This window comes from Orycteropus afer, unplaced genomic scaffold (assembly GCF_000298275.1).
Source record: "Orycteropus afer afer isolate SDZICR_OR568_19922 unplaced genomic scaffold, OryAfe1.0 scaffold00163, whole genome shotgun sequence".
Lineage (NCBI taxonomy): Eukaryota > Metazoa > Chordata > Mammalia > Tubulidentata > Orycteropodidae > Orycteropus > Orycteropus afer.
This window is the reverse complement of record NW_006921750.1, coordinates 7,014,838-7,030,533: the sequence shown is the minus strand read 5'-3', so window position 1 is coordinate 7,030,533 and position 15,696 is coordinate 7,014,838.

Genomic DNA, 15,696 nt, shown 5'->3' with positions numbered 1-15,696 from the left:
ACCACAGTAGGACAAACCAACAGACAAGTTTGTCTTGCTGTTGGAGACCTCTCATATCACCCCCACCTGGATCCCTGTGGCTGACTCTTCCTCTGTCTTGTTTCCTGGCTTTTAATTCCCTTTCTACTCCTCTTCTGGCCTGCTGCTTTGGGTGTCCCTGAGTTGTCTCTCCTCACCTGTATTCCTGGGGCTTACTGCTTTTCTGTGTGGGTTCCTGGCTTTTATCCCCTTTCTCCTGCTTTCCCGTCCTGCTGCTTTTTGGTCAGGCCTGAGTTTCCTCTCCTCCAAAAATAATAAAAGAATAATAATTAAAATAATTTCACTTTGTTTATGAATCATATTATCATCTCTTTCATTGTTATTGTTTTAACATTTGCTAAATATTTGTGCTTTTCCTCTCTTTTTTTTAGATATTTTTATTATGCCTATTTACTCATTTACACAATTATTTGTCTAAAATATCTTAGTATCTAAGGCTATTTTTTTTTTCTTTTTTAAAATTTTTATTATGATTTGGGTGAAAGTTTACATAATAACTCCACTTTCAATACAGCTGCTCACATACACTTTGTCTCATGACAATGACTGCAATTTCCCACAATGCAACAGCTACCCTCCCACTTCCTCCCCATAGTTACCTCTTCCCTGTGTCCTTCCCTCCCATGCACTCCTGCCCCCTGAGCAGTCTCCCTGTGGATATATAGCCCTTCTATTCTCCCATGATTGATCTCTCTAAAGAGTGTATCTACCTAATGAAAATATTCAGCTCATATCCCTGTCTTTTGTTTGGCTGGAAGCCACAGGAGTGGGTTCAATTCCAGATCTGAAGGGCATCTGGGGGTCATAATCTCAGTGGTTCCTCCAGATTCTATCATATCAGCAATGCTACCCCCACCTTTTTTTTTTTTTTTTTTTAATGATTTTGAGATTTTTTTCACATTCTTTTCCCACTCTATCCAGGATCTCCTACAGTGATCCCCCTCTGAGTGGTTGACATAGCCAGGGAACATCTAGTTATTCTGGTCTTACATAGGCTGAGGATTGCATGGTACACCAGTTACTTGGACTAACTGATTCCTTTTCTAATTGTTAAAGATGTTGGGTTAATTGTTGATTTTGGCTCTTTCTTCTTTTTTTTTTTTTGATGTGTGCATGTATTGCTATAAATTGAGTGTTTAATTTTCTTCATTCTTTACTCTGATGAGGAGAGACCCATCATTACATTTAGATGGCAGCTTTCAAGATTTTAATATCTTAGTCGCTATCTTAAAGCTTGCAAGCAGCCATCCAAATGTAACGATGGGTCTCTCCTCATCCAAAGTAAGAAAAATGAAGAAAATAAAAGATTCATAGAATCAATTAATCCTAGGAACTGGTACACTATGCAATCTGCAGCCTATGTGTCTATGTGACCAGAATAAGTAAATGGTGTCCGACTACCACAGTCAACCAGTCGAAGGGGGATCTACATAGGAGATCCTGCATAGAGAGGGAGAACAACATGGAACAAAACTCAAAATCATTTGGGAAAAAAAAAAATAAAAGAAATAAAAAAAAAATGGGACTGGTTTGCTCATCTGATAGAGCCTGGTGGAACTACTGAGACTATGGCCCCTAGCTGCCCTTTCGGTCTGGAATTGAACCTACACATGCGGCTTCCAGCCAAACAAAACACAGGCATATGAATTGAACATTTACCTGAGGTAGATACATTCCTTGGAGAGAACAATCATAGGAGAATGAAAGGCTGTTTATGCACTGGGAGAAAGCTCAGGGGGTAGGAGTGCACAGAGGGATGGACACAGGGAAGAGGTAAATGTCAGGAGGAAGTGAGAGGGTAGCTGTTGCATTGGAGTAAATTGTAGTCAATATCATGAGACAAAGTGTATGTGAGCTGCTGTATTGAAAGTGAATTTACTCTGTAAACTTTCACCCAAATCACAATTAAAAAAAAAAAAAGATCCCAGTCACTACTTGCCAAAGTAGGATGTGGAACAATGTTTTTGTGCAGAAAGTTATACAAATTGGGCTTGATGTCTCCTGCAACTATGGGCCTGACCTCACAGGTCCAACTACTCACTCCCTCTGGGTAGCCAGCTGTGGTCAAGAAGTAACTACAACTTTGTCCCTAAACAGTTCTACTATATACCTTGGAATTCTCACTGTACATGCAAATACACTTGTAGAAACATTGTCTGCCAACTCTATACATGGTCTTGCACACACTTCCCAATTCATAGACATACTTATAGTTCAGCCTATCTACCCATCTATCCACCCATAGATCAATGTTTACATTCACTAACCACTCAATACTGTATGTGCAAAAAGGTTCATTTTTGTTGTCTGTATCTCCCATGAACCTCTCTATGTCTTCCTCTTCCTCAATGCCACCATGTTGATCATTCATATTTGGTACATTGCCCTTCTCCTAACCCAAATCAATACTTGTCTCTACTTATCTAACATTGTTACCACCCCTCCCACCCCTGATAACCAACAAAGAAAATTTCCATCCATATCTAAACCTTTCCTTGACTTATACAATAATGGACTAATACAATATTTGTCCTTCTGATATTGACTTATTCCACTCAGCCTAATATCCTCCAAGTCCATCCACATTATGAGGTGTTTTGCAGATTCAGTTGGACTCTTTTGGGTTGTGTAGTATCCCATAGCTCTGGTAGCATAGTGGCTAAGACACTTGCCATAACAACAACAACAACAACAACAACAACAAGTATCCATCATATGTATATACCATACTTTTGTTATTCATTCTTCTGGTCATGAGCACCTAGGTTATTTCCAACTTTCGGCTATTGTAAATAGTGCTGTGATGAACATGGGCATGCATATATCTTTTCTTGTAATGGCTCTCACTTCTTTAGGATTTATACTTAGTAATGGAATGGCTGGGTCAAATGGTATTTCTAATGCCAGCTTTTTAAGTAATCACCATACCGCTTTCCACAGTGGTTGTACCATTTGACAGTTCCACCAGCAGTGTATACAATTCCCAATCTCTCCACCAACATTTGTTATTTTCTGTGCTACAAGTGCTGGAGCAAGATGGTATCTTATTGTTGATTTGATATGCATCTGTCTAGTGTCTAGTGATAATTAGCATTTCTTCATATTTTTGTTGGCCTCCTGAATATCCTCTTTGATGAAGTGTCTATTGATGTCTTCTGCCCATTTTTTGATTGGATTATTTTTCTTTTTTTGTTCTTGATGAGTTGGAGTATTCTGTAAGTTCTAGAGATAAGTCCCTTGTCAGATATGCAGTTGCCCAATATTTTCTCCCAATCTGAAGGTTCTTTTTGACTCTTTTGGGGAAGTCTTTTAATTACATAAAAATTTAATTTTTAGAAGATCCCATTTATCTAGTTTTTTTTCTGCTGTTTGTGTATTTTGGGTTATGCTTGACAGTCTACCTAGGCCATATATTAGGGCCTCTAAATTTGCCCCTTTGGATGGAAGATGAGACAATCTACTTCCATAGTGATACTGCCTCAGAAACTCAAGGAGGGGTCGCTATGAGTTGGGTCCGACTTGATGGCACATAACAACAACAACAACAAAAACAACAAATTTGCCCCTAGTTTTTGCTTGAGGAAGTTTATAGTTTTAGGTTTCACATTTAATTCTTTGATCCATCTCGATTTAGTTTTTGTGTATGGTGTGAGGTAAAGATCTTGCTTCATTTTTCTGCAAGTGGATATCCAGTTTTGCCAGCACCATTTCTGGAAAAAGCCAATCCCTTTTTAATGGATTTTGGCCCTTTGTCAAAGATCAGTGGACCATGGGTTGATGTAACAATTTCTGGGTTCTTAATTCTATTTCACTGTTGCATGTGTCTGTCATTGTACCAACAGCAGGCAGTTCTGACTACTATGGCTAAATAGTAGTTTTTAAGATCCAAAAGGGTGAGAACTCCTACTGTGTTCTTCTTCTTCAATAATGTCTTCCTTATCTGAGATCTCTTTCCTTTCCTTATAAAGTTAGTGATTGTTTTTTCCATATCCTTAAACAATGTTAATGGGATTTTCTACTGGTATTGTGGCCTGTAAAGTCTTCAGTTCCAGTTTTAACCTACTTGGGGTGCAAAATTTCTTCCTTGCTTCCCCTAATGTGTTCAGTAGTGCAGAATGGAAGGACTTTTCTTCTGTGAGTAGCAGACAGCAACAATCCCCATATGACAAAACTACACCAACAAGTCCTGCAGCTTCACTTACTGAGCATCATCACTTCCTTCTCCACCAGCAGGCCAAAAATAAACAACCACCAAGAAGAACCTGACTCACTCTTCGTTGCTCTTCACAACAGTTAACAGATATCTAAATACAGCAACACCACAATGTCTCAGAGACAACATACCATCACAGTCCACACAAAGAAGCAAGATAAAGTGCAGAAAAAAGGGAGCAGGATACAGAGCCAGAACACATTCCTGAGGAAGAAGCAGCATTGGGACTCTGATAAGAAATTCAAAAGAATTATATTTAAGTATATTCAAAGGAATGAGAGACAGACCAAAGAAAACACAGAAAAAACCCTAGAAGAATTTTGGAAGAAAATACAAGGACAAAATGACAAAATAAATGAAAAACTAGAAATGATTATAAATCTACAAATAGAAACCCAGAAGATTAGCACTAACTTGTCAGAAATAGATAACACAATGAAAAGGCAAAGGAGTAGAATTTATTCAATAGAAGACAAAATTAATGAGATTGAAGACAAATACCTGAGTACTTCTTTGGAAAGGAATCAATCAGAAAAAAGATCAAAACAAAATGAAGAAAGCCTAAGGTTCATGTGGGATATCATTAAAAGGATTAATCTTTGTGTCATTGGAATTCCAGAACAGGAAGAGAAAAATAAAACCACTGAGAAAATTTTCCAAGATTTGTTGGAGGGGAACTTCCTTAATATGATGAAAGATGAAAATATAACCATTCAGGAAGTCCAATGAACCCCAAACAGTATAGACCCCAAAAGAAAATCACCAAGACATATCATCACCACATTCATCAAAACCAGAGACAAGGAATTCTGAAAGCAGCATGGGAAAAACAAAAAGTTACTTGCAAAGGACAACCAGTAAGAATTAAGCTCTGATTTCTCAACAGAAACCATGCAAGTGAGAAGGTAATGGTATGTTCTATATAAAAGCCTGAAAGAGAAAAAAAAAAATGAACCAAGAATTATTTAACTAGCAAAATTATCCCTCAAATGTGATGGTGAAATTAGGAGATTTACAGATAAGCAAAAACGAAGGGAATTTGTTAAAATCAGACCAAACTTACAAGAGGTACTAAAGGGAGTCTTTTGAACAAAGAATCAAAGATAGCAAATAACAACCAACCATTAATACACAAGATGACAGAGCCCAGAACCACAGCTATGGGCACGTTGTTGTTAGGTACCATCAAGTCATTTCTGACTTATAGCGATCCCGTGCACAGCAGAACGAAACACCGCCTGATCCCATGGCAGCTCCATGATCCTTGCTATACTTGAGCTGATTGTTGCAGCCACTGTGTCAATCCATCTCATTGAAGGCCTTCCCCTTTTTCATCAACTCTCCACCTTACCAAGCATGACATCCTTCTCCAGGAAGTGGTCCTTTCTGAAAACATGACCAAAGTAGGTAAGATGAACTCTGGCCATTCTCACTTCTAAGGAGCATTTTGGCTGTACTTCCTCCAGGACAGATCTGTTAGTTCTTTTAGCAGTCCATGATACTTTCAGCATTCTTTGCCAGCACCACAACTCAAAAGCATCAACTCTTCTTTGGTCTTCCTTATTCACTGTCCAGCTCTCATATGCGTACAAGGTGATTGAAAATATCATGACTTGTGTCAGGCACACCCTAGTCCTCAAGGAGACATCCTTGCTCCTCAGCACTTGAAAGAGTTCCTTCACAGCCGACCTACCCAGTGCTACATGTTGTCTAATGTCCTGACTGCTGCTTCCATTGGCATTGATTGTAGAACCAAGCAATGTGAATTCATTGACAACCTCAATCATTTCTCCATTTATCGTGATGCTGCTTATTGGTCCAGTTGTGAGGACTTTTGTTTTCTTTATATTGAGATGTAATTCCTACTCCAAACTGTATTCTTCAATCTTCATCAGTAAGTGCCTCAAGTCATCCTCACTTTCCACAAGCAAAGTTGTATCATCCGTATATGTCAGGTTGTTAATGATGCTTCCTCCAATTGTGATACCACTTCATATAGTCCAGCTTCTCAGATTATTTGCTCAGCACATAGATTGAATAAGTATGGAGAAAGTACACAACCCTGACACACTCCCTTCCTGATTTTAAATTATGTAGTATCTCCTTGTTCCATTCAAACAGCCTCCTGGTCAATGTACAGGTTCCTCATGAGTACAATCAAGTATTCGGGAATTCCCATTCTTCTCAATGTTATCCATAATTTGTCATGATCCACACAATTAAATTCCTTTGCATAGTCAATAAAACACAAGTAAATGTCTTTCTGGTATTCTTTGCCAAAATCCATCTTACAGCAGCTATGATATCCCTTGTTCCATGTTCTCCTCTGAATTGAGCTTGTATCTCTGGAAGTTCTCTATCAATATACTGCTGCAACCATTTTTGAATTACCTTCAGTAAGATCTTACTTGCATTACGAGTCAGCCACAGAGATGCAGGTGAGGACAGGGAAACCAGGCAATGCCCCAAAGTGGCAAGGTGGGAAAGTGGGAGAAAGGAGAGGAAAAGGCATGGGCACTGGGACAGAGCAAGAAGTCACCCGCAGGAATCCAGGTGAGAGAGGGAACCCAGGCTACACCCAAAAGTGGCAAGGTGGGAAAGCAGGAGGAAAAGGAATAAAAGGCCAGGAAAACACCAGGACAGTGAGGAGTCAGCCACAGGGATCCATGTGAGGACAGGGAACCCAGACCAGACTCAACAAGTGGCAAGGCAGGAAAATGGGAGAAAAAAGAATAAAAGGCCAGGGAGACAAGTACAGACTGAGGAGTCAGCCGCAGGGATCCAGATGAAGAGAGGGAACCCAGGCCATACCCCAAAGCAGCAAGGTGAGAAAGTAGGATAAAGACTAGGACAAGGCCAGGGGACCGGAACAGAGTGAAGAGTCAGCCACAGGGATCCAGGTGAGGAGAAGGACCCCAGGCCATGCCCCAAAGCTGTAAGGGGTGAAAGCAGGGAAAGGGCAGAAAAGGCTAGAGGGACAAAGACAAAGAGAGGAGTCAGTGGCAGGGATCCAGGTGAGGAGGAGAAACCCAGGCCATGCCCCAACGCAGCAGGTGGAAAAGCAGGAGATAGAAGAGTAAAAGGCTGGGGGGCCAGAACAGAGGAAGGAGTCATTCACAGGGATCCAGATGAGGAGAGGGATACCAGGCCACATGCTAAAGCAGCAGGATGAGAAAGCAGGAGAAAGAAGAGGAAAACGCTGGGGCACTGGAACAGAGCAAGGAGTCAGTCGCAGGGATCCAGGTGAAGAAAGGGAACCCAGGCCAAGCCCCAAAGCAGAAAGGCAGGAAAGGGGGAGAAAGGAGAGGAAAAGGCTGGGGGACTAGAAGAGAGCGAGAAGTCAGGCACAGGGATCCCAGTGAGGAGAGGGAACCCAGGACATGGCCCACAAGTGGCAAAGTGGGAAAGATGGAGAAAGGTGAGGAAAGGCCAGGGAGACCTAGACAGAGTAAAGAAGCAGCCACAGGGATCCAGGTGAGAAGGAACCCAGGCTATGCCCCATAAGAGTCAAAGTGGAAAAGTGGGAGAAAATAGAGGAAAAGGCCCAGGAACTGTGACCGATAGGGGAGTCAGTCCAAAGGATCCAGGTGAGGGGTGGGAATCCAGGCAATGCCCCAAATTGGCAAGGAAGGAAAGTGGGGAAAGGACAGAAAAAGCCAGAAGGACTGGGACAGAGCAAAGAGTCAGCTGCAGGGATCCAGGTGAGGAGAGGGAAGCAAGGCCATGCTCCAAAACCACAAAGCGGGAAAGCAGAAGAAAAGAAAGGACAAGCCAAGGGACTGGGACAGAGACAAGAGTCAGCCACAGGGATCCATGTGAGGAGAAGGACCCCAGGCTATGCACCAAAGCTCCAAGGTGTGAAAGCAGAGAAAGGGCAGAAAAGGCTAGAGGGACAGGTATAGAGCAAGGAGTCAGTGACAGGGAGCCAGATGAGAAGGAACCCAGGCCACGCCCCAAAGTGGCAGGCTGGAAAGTGAGAGAGAGAAGAGGAAAAGGCCAGGGAACCAGAAAAGAGCAAGGAGTCAGTCACAGGGATCCAGGTGAGGAGAGAAATACCAGGCCATGTCATAAAGCAGCAGGGTGGGAAAGCAGGAGAAAGAAGAGGAAAAGCCTGGGGGACAGAAACAGAGCAAGGAGTCAGCCGCAAGGATCCAGGAGAGGAGAGGGAACCCAGGACATGGCCCACAAGTGGCAAAGCAGGAAAGATGGAGAAAGGTGAGGAAAGGCCAGGGAGAACCGGACAGAGTGAGGAATCAGCCGCAAGGATCCAGGTGGGGAGAGAAACCCAGGCCACACCCCAGAAGTAGCAAGGTTGCAAAACAGGAGAAAGAAGAGTAGAAAGCCAAGGAGCCCAAGTCAGAGTGAGCAGTCAGCTGCAGGGTTACAGGTGAGGCAAGGGAACCCAGGACACACCCCAAAGCAGGAATGCGGGAAAGTGGGAGAAGAGGAAAAGGCCAGGGGACTGGGACAGAGTGAGGAGTCAGCCTCAGGGATCCAGGTGAGGAGAGGGAACCCAGGACACACCCCATAAGCAGCAAGGAGGGAAAGCAGGAGAAAGAAAAGTAAAAGGACAGAAGACTGTGACAGACCGAGGAGTCAGCCACAGAGATCCAGGTGAGGAGAGGGAACGCAGGCCATGCCCCACAAGTGGCATGGCAGGAAAGTGGGAGAAAGGAGAGGAAAGTGCCCAGGGACCAGGACAGACCAAGGAGTCAGCCTCAAAGATCCAGGTGAGGAGAGGGAACACAGGCCATGCTCCAAAGCAGAAAGAGGGAAAGAGGGGAAAGGTAGAAAAGGCCAGAGGAAAGGGACAGAGCGAGGAGTCAGCTGCAGGAATCCAGGTGAGGAGAGGGAAACCAGGCCACACCACACAAGCAGCATGGCGGGAAAGCAGGAGAAAGGAGAGGAAAAGCCAGGGGGACCAGGGCATCACAAAGAGTCAACCTCAAGGATCCAGGTGAGGAAAAGGAAAGCAGGCCATGCCCCAAAGCAGCAAGGTGGGAAAGCAGGAGAAATGAGAGGAAAGGACAGAGGAACCACAAGAAAGCAAGGAGTCAGCCAAAGGAATCAAGGTGAGGAGAGGGAACACAGGCCATGCCCAAAAGTGGCAAGGAAGGAAAGCAGGAGAAAGGAGAGGAAAGGCCAGGGGGACTGCAACAGAGAGAGGAGTCAGGCATATGGATCCAGATGAGAAAAGGAAACCAGGCCACACCACACAAGAGACAAGGTGAGAAAGTGGGAGAAAGAATTGGAAAGGCCAGGGAGACCGAGACAGAGCAAGGAGTCAGCTGCTGGGATCAAGGTGAGGAGAGGGAACCCAGGCCACATGACACAAGAGGCAAGGAAGAAACTTGGGAGAAAGGTGAGGAAAAGGCCAAGGGACTGGGATAGAATGAGGAGTCAGGCGCAGGGATCCAGGTGAGGAGAGAGAACACAGACCATGCCCCAAAGCAGCAAAGCAGGAAAGCAGGAGAAAGGAGACAAAAAAGCCCAGGACCCAGAGCCAAAGAAGGTGACAACCACAGGGATCCAGGTGAGGAGAGGGAACCCAGGCCATGCTCCAATACAGCAAGGCTGGAAAGCAGGATAAAGAAGAGGAAAAGACTGGGGGACCAGACAGAGTGAAGAGTCTTCTGCAGGGATATAGGTGAGGAGAGGGTGCCCAGGCCAAGCCCCACAAGCAGCAAGGTGGGAAAGTGAGAGAAATGAGAGGAAAATGCTGAGGAACTGGGAAGAGTGAGGAGTCAGCTGCAGGAATCTAGTTGAGAAGAGGGATCCCAGGCCACACCCCAAAGCAGCAAGGTAGGAAAGTGGGAGAAAGAAGAGTAAAACCACAGAAAGAACAGGACAAAGCAAGGAGTCAGTTGCAGAGATCCAGGTGAGGACAGGGAATTCAGACCATGCACCACAAGAAGCAAGGGGGGAAAGCGGGGGGAGACAAAAGAATAAAAGGCCAGGTAAACTGGGACAGAGTAAGGAGTCAGCCACAGGGATCCAGGTGAGGAGGCAGAACCAAGGCCACAGCAAACAAGTGGCAAGGTGGGAAAGCAGGAGAAAGAAGAGGAAAATGTCTGAAGATCTGGACAGAGCAAGATGTTAGCTGCAGGGATCCAGGTGAGAAAGGGAACCAAGGCCATGCTCCAAAGTGCAAAGGCAAGAAAGTGGGAGAAAGGAGAAGAAAAGGCCAGGGGACAGGGACAGAATACAGAGTCAGCCGCAGGGTTCCAGGTGAGGAGAGGGAACCCAGGCCACAGCCCACAAGCAGCAAATCAAGAAAACTGCAGAATGGTGAGCAAAGGCCAAGGGGACCTGTACAGAATGAGGAGTCAGCCACAGGGATCCAGGTGAGGAGCAGGTAGCCAGGCCATGACCCACAAGAGTCACAGTGGGAAAGTGAGAGTAAGGAGAGGAAAAGGTCTGGGAACTGGGACAGATCATGAGTCAGTCTCAGGGATCCAGGTGAGGAAGAATAACCCAGGCCATGCCTCAAAGCAGCAAGGAGGGAGAGTGGGGAAAGAACAGAAAAGGCCTGAGAATGGGAGAGAGTGAGGAGTCAGCTGCAGGGTTATAGATAAGGAGAGGGAACCCAGGCCACTTCCCACAAGCAGCAAGGCAGGAAAGCAGAAAAAAGAAAAGGAAAAGACCAAGGGAACAGTACAGAGTGAGGAATCAGCCATAAGGATCCAGGTGAGGAGAAGAAGCCAGGTTACACCCTAGGTGGCAAGATGGGAAAGAGGGAAAAAGAGGACTAAAAAGCTAGGGAGAATGGGACAGAGCAAGGAGTCAGCCGCAGGGATCCAGGTGAGAAGAGGAGACCAAGGCCATGCCCCACAAGCAGCAAAGCAGGAAAGCAGGAGCTAGGAGAGAAATGGTGAGGGGGACTTGGACAGAGCAAGGAGTCAGATGCATGGAGGGAACCCAGGCCACACCACATAGCAGCAAGGCAGGAAAGCAGAAGAAAGAGAGGAAATGGCCCGGAGGCCAGGACAGAGCAAGGAGTCAGCCGCAGGGATCCAGGTGAGGAGAGGGAACCCAGGCCACACCACACAAGCGGCATTGCAGGAAAGCAAGAGAAAGAAGAAAAAAGCCAGGGGGGACCAGGGTAGAGAGAGGAGTGAGCTGCCAGGATCTATGTGAGAAGAGGAAAACCAGGCCACACCCCAAAGCAGCAAGGCTGGAAAGCATAAGAAAGAATAGTAAAGGCCAAGGATGCCAGGACAGAGTGAAGAGTCAGCCGCAGGCATCCAGGTGAGGAGAGAAAACCCAGGCTACACCCCATGAATGGCAAGTGGGAAAGCTGGAGAAAGAAGAGTAGAAAGCCAAGGAGCCCAGGTCAGAGCGAGCAGGCAGCCACAGGGTTACAGGTGGGGAGAGGGAACCCAGGCCACACCCCAAAGCAGCAATGCGGGAAAGCAGGAGAAGAAAGAGGAAAAGGCCGGGAGACTGGGACACAGCAAAGAGTCAGCCTCAGGGATCCAGGTGAGAAGAGGGAACCCAGGTCACACCCCATAAGCAGCAAGGAGGGAAAGTGGGAGAAAGAAGAATAAAAGGACAGCAGACTGTGACAGAACAAGGAGTCAGCTGCAGGGATCCAGGTAAGGGTTGTTGCAGAGGTTTCCAACAGCTAAGGGAGACAAACTTGTCTTTCAGTTTGTCCTACTGTGATGACCTGTTGTTGTGAGTCTTGAGTCTGTGCCACTAGTGTTTCAAACCCAGTGGGGTGCACATGGTACACAGGTATCAGCCAGGCTTGCAGACTGAGACAGACTAGGAAGAAGGAGGAGGCCATCCACTTCTCAAAGAATTGGCCAGGGAAATCCTTATGAATAGCAAAGAAACACTGTCTGATACATCACTGAGGAACTTTATGAATAATCTGAAACATTGTGCCATGCGAAGCAGGAGGATAAATCACTTAGGTTAGACGGCTCTCAAAATAGAACTGGGAAAGAGCTGCATCATCAGAGTAAAACCAGCCTTATTCATATGGATAAGGTAAATCTTTCTAGACCTCCATTTGTTGATGTGGCACCACTCAGATTGAGGAGAAACAGCTGTAAATTCCATTAATCATACGAACATGGAATGTGCAAAGGATGAACCTAGGAAAACTGGAAGTTGTCAAAAATGAAATGAACCACATAAAGATTGATATCATAAGCATTGTTGTTTTGGTTGTTAGGTGCCATCGAGTCATTTTTGATTAATAGCAACCCCATGCATAGCAGAACAAAACATCACCTGATCCTGTACCAGCTCCATGATCCTTGTTATACTTGAGCCCATTGTCATAGCCACCGTGTCAATCCATCTTGCCAAAGGCCTTCCCCTCTTTCGTCGACCTTGTGCCTTACCAAGCATGACATCTTTCTCCAGGGAATGGTCCTTTCTGAAAACATGACCAAAGTAGGTGAGATAAAGTCTGGCCATTCTTGCTTCCAAGGAGCATTTTGGCTCCACTTCCCCCAGGACTGATCTGTTAGTTCTTTTAGCAGTCCATGGTACTTTCAGCATTCTTCACCAGCACCACAACTCAAAAGCATCAATTCCTCTTCGGTCTTCCTTATTCATTGTCCAGCTCTCTCACTTTCAGCAAGCAAAGTTGTATCATCAGTGTATCTCAGGTTGTTAATGATTCTTTCTCCAATCCTGGTGCCACATTTTTCTTCATATAGTCCAGCTTCTTGGATTATTTGTTCAGCGTATATATTGAATAAATATTGGGAAAGGATACAACTCTGACACACTCCCTTCTTGATTTTAAACTATGTAGTGTCCCCTTGTTCCATTTGAGCGACAGCCTCCTGGTCAAACTACAGGTTCCTCATGAGTACAATCAAGTGTTCGGGAATTCCCATTCTTCTCAATGTTATCCATAATTTGTCATGATCCACACAAATGCCTTTGCATAGTCAATAAAACATAAGTAAACATCTTTCTGGTATTCTTCGTCTTGACCCAAGATCCATCTGACAGAAGCTATGATATCCCTTGTTCCATGTCCTCTTCTGAATCCAGCTTGTACCTCTGGAAGTCCTCTGTCAATATACTGCTGCAAATGTTTTTTAATTATCTTCAGTAAGATATTACTTGTGTGTGATATTAATGATATTGGTTGATAATTTCCACATTCTATGGGATCACCTTTCTTTGGAATGGTTAAAAATATGGATTTCTTCCAGTCACTTGGTCAGGTAGCTGTCTTCCAAATCTCTTGGTATAACCAAGTGAGTGCCTTCTGTGCAGCATCCTTTTGTTGAAATATCTCAATGAGTATTCTGTCAATAACCGGAGGCTTGTTCTTTGCCAATTCCTTCATTGCAGCTTCAACTTCCTCCTTCAATACCATTGGTTCTAGATCATATCCCACCTTCTGAAATGGATGAAGTTCGACCAGGTCTTTTTGGTACAGTGGCTATGCATATTCCTTCCATCTTCTTTTGATGTTTTCTGCATCATTAAATATTTTGCCTATAGAATCTTTCAATATTACAACTCCAGGCTTAAATATTTTCCTCAATTCTTTCTTTGTGAGAAATGCTGAGTGTGTTCTTTCCTTTAGGTTTTCTAACTCCAGGTCTTTGCACATTTCATTATAGTCATTAGCTTTGTCTGCTCGAGCTGCTCTATGAAATCTTCAGTTCAATTATTTTAGCTTGTCATTTCTTCCATTTGCTTTAGCTACTCTCCACTCAAGGTCAAGTTTCAGAGTCTCTTCCATCATCCATTTTGATCTCCTCTTCTTTTCTTGTCTTTTTAGTGACCTCTTGAGGCTGGCGGTTCAAACTCACTAACTGCTCCTCAGAAGGAAGGTTGGGCAAACTACTTCCATAGTGATACTGCCTTTGAAACCTAAGGAGGGGTCACTATGAGTTGGGGCTGAGTCAACAACATAAAAACAACAACAACAACTTGTTTTCTTCATGGATGATGCTCTTGATGTCATCCATAATGTCTCTTCTGGTTTTTGGTCATTGCTGTTCAATGCATCAAATCTATTCTTTAGATGATCTCTAAATTCAGGAGGGACATATTCCAGATCATATTTTGGCTCTCTTGGATTTATTTTAATTGTCTTTAACTTCATGTTGAACTTGCATATGAGCAGTTGATGGTCTATTCCACAATCAGATTTTGACCTGATTTTGGCAGAAGATATTGAGTTTTTCCATCACCTCTTGTCACAGATGTACTCAATCTGATTCCTGTGTGTTCCATCTGGTGAAGTCCACGTGTACAGCCACTATATGTGTTGTTGAAAGAAAGGTGTTTGCAATGAATAAGTCCTTAGTCTTGCAAAATTCAACAATGTGAGTTCCAGCATTATTTCTGTACCAAAGGCCAAATTTTCCAAGTACTGGTGATACTTTTTTGTTTCCAACTTTTGTGTTCCAGTAACCAGTGATAATTAACATATCATGATTGCTTGTTTGGTAAATTTCAGACTGCAGAAGTCAATAAAAATCTTCAATTTCCTCATCTTTGACTTTGGTGGTTGGTCCATAAATTTTAATAATAGTCACATTAATGGGTCTTCCTTGTAGGCATATGGATATTATCCTATCACTGACAGCATTGTACTTCAGGATGGATCTTGTAACATCCTTTGTGATGATGAATGCCACTCCATTCCTTTTTAAACTGTCATCCCCAGCATAGTAAATCGTATGGTTGTCTGATTCAAAATGGACAAAATCAATCCATTTCAGGTCACTAATGCCTAGGATATCAGTCTTTATGCATTCCATTTCATTTTTGACAACTTCCAGTTTCCCTAGATTCAAACTTTGTACATTCCATGTTCTGATTACTAATGGATATTTGCCTCTGTTTCTCCCCATTTTGAGTGGTGCCACATCAGCAAATGGAGGTCTCAAAAGCTTTACCTTATTCATATGAGTAAGGCTGGTTTTACTCTGATAATGCAGCTCTTTCCCAGTCCTGCTTTGAGAGATTTCTAAGCTAAGTGACTTATCTTCCTCCTCTGTATTGGAAAATGTTTCTGGGCTATTCATAAGATTGCACAGTGACATATCAGACAGTGTTTCTCTTCTATTCATAAAGTTTTTCCTGGACAATTCTTCTAGAAGTGGATGGCCTCTTACTTCTTCCTAGTCTGTCTAAGTCTGCACACTGGGCTGATACCTAAGCACCATGTGCACCCCACTGGGTTTGAAACACCAGAGTCATAGCCTCAAGACTCAGAGTAACACATCACCACAGTAGGACAAACTGACAGACAAGTTTGTCTCCCTTAGCTGTTGGAAAACTCTCCATCCACCCTTGCCTACATCCCTGTGGCTGACTCCTTGTAAGCATTAGTGAGCTGAAATGGACTGGTTTTGGCCATTTTGAAACAGACAACCATATGATCTACTATGCCAGGAATGATAGTTTGAAGAAGAATGATGTGACATTCATCATCACAAAGGATGTTTCAAGAT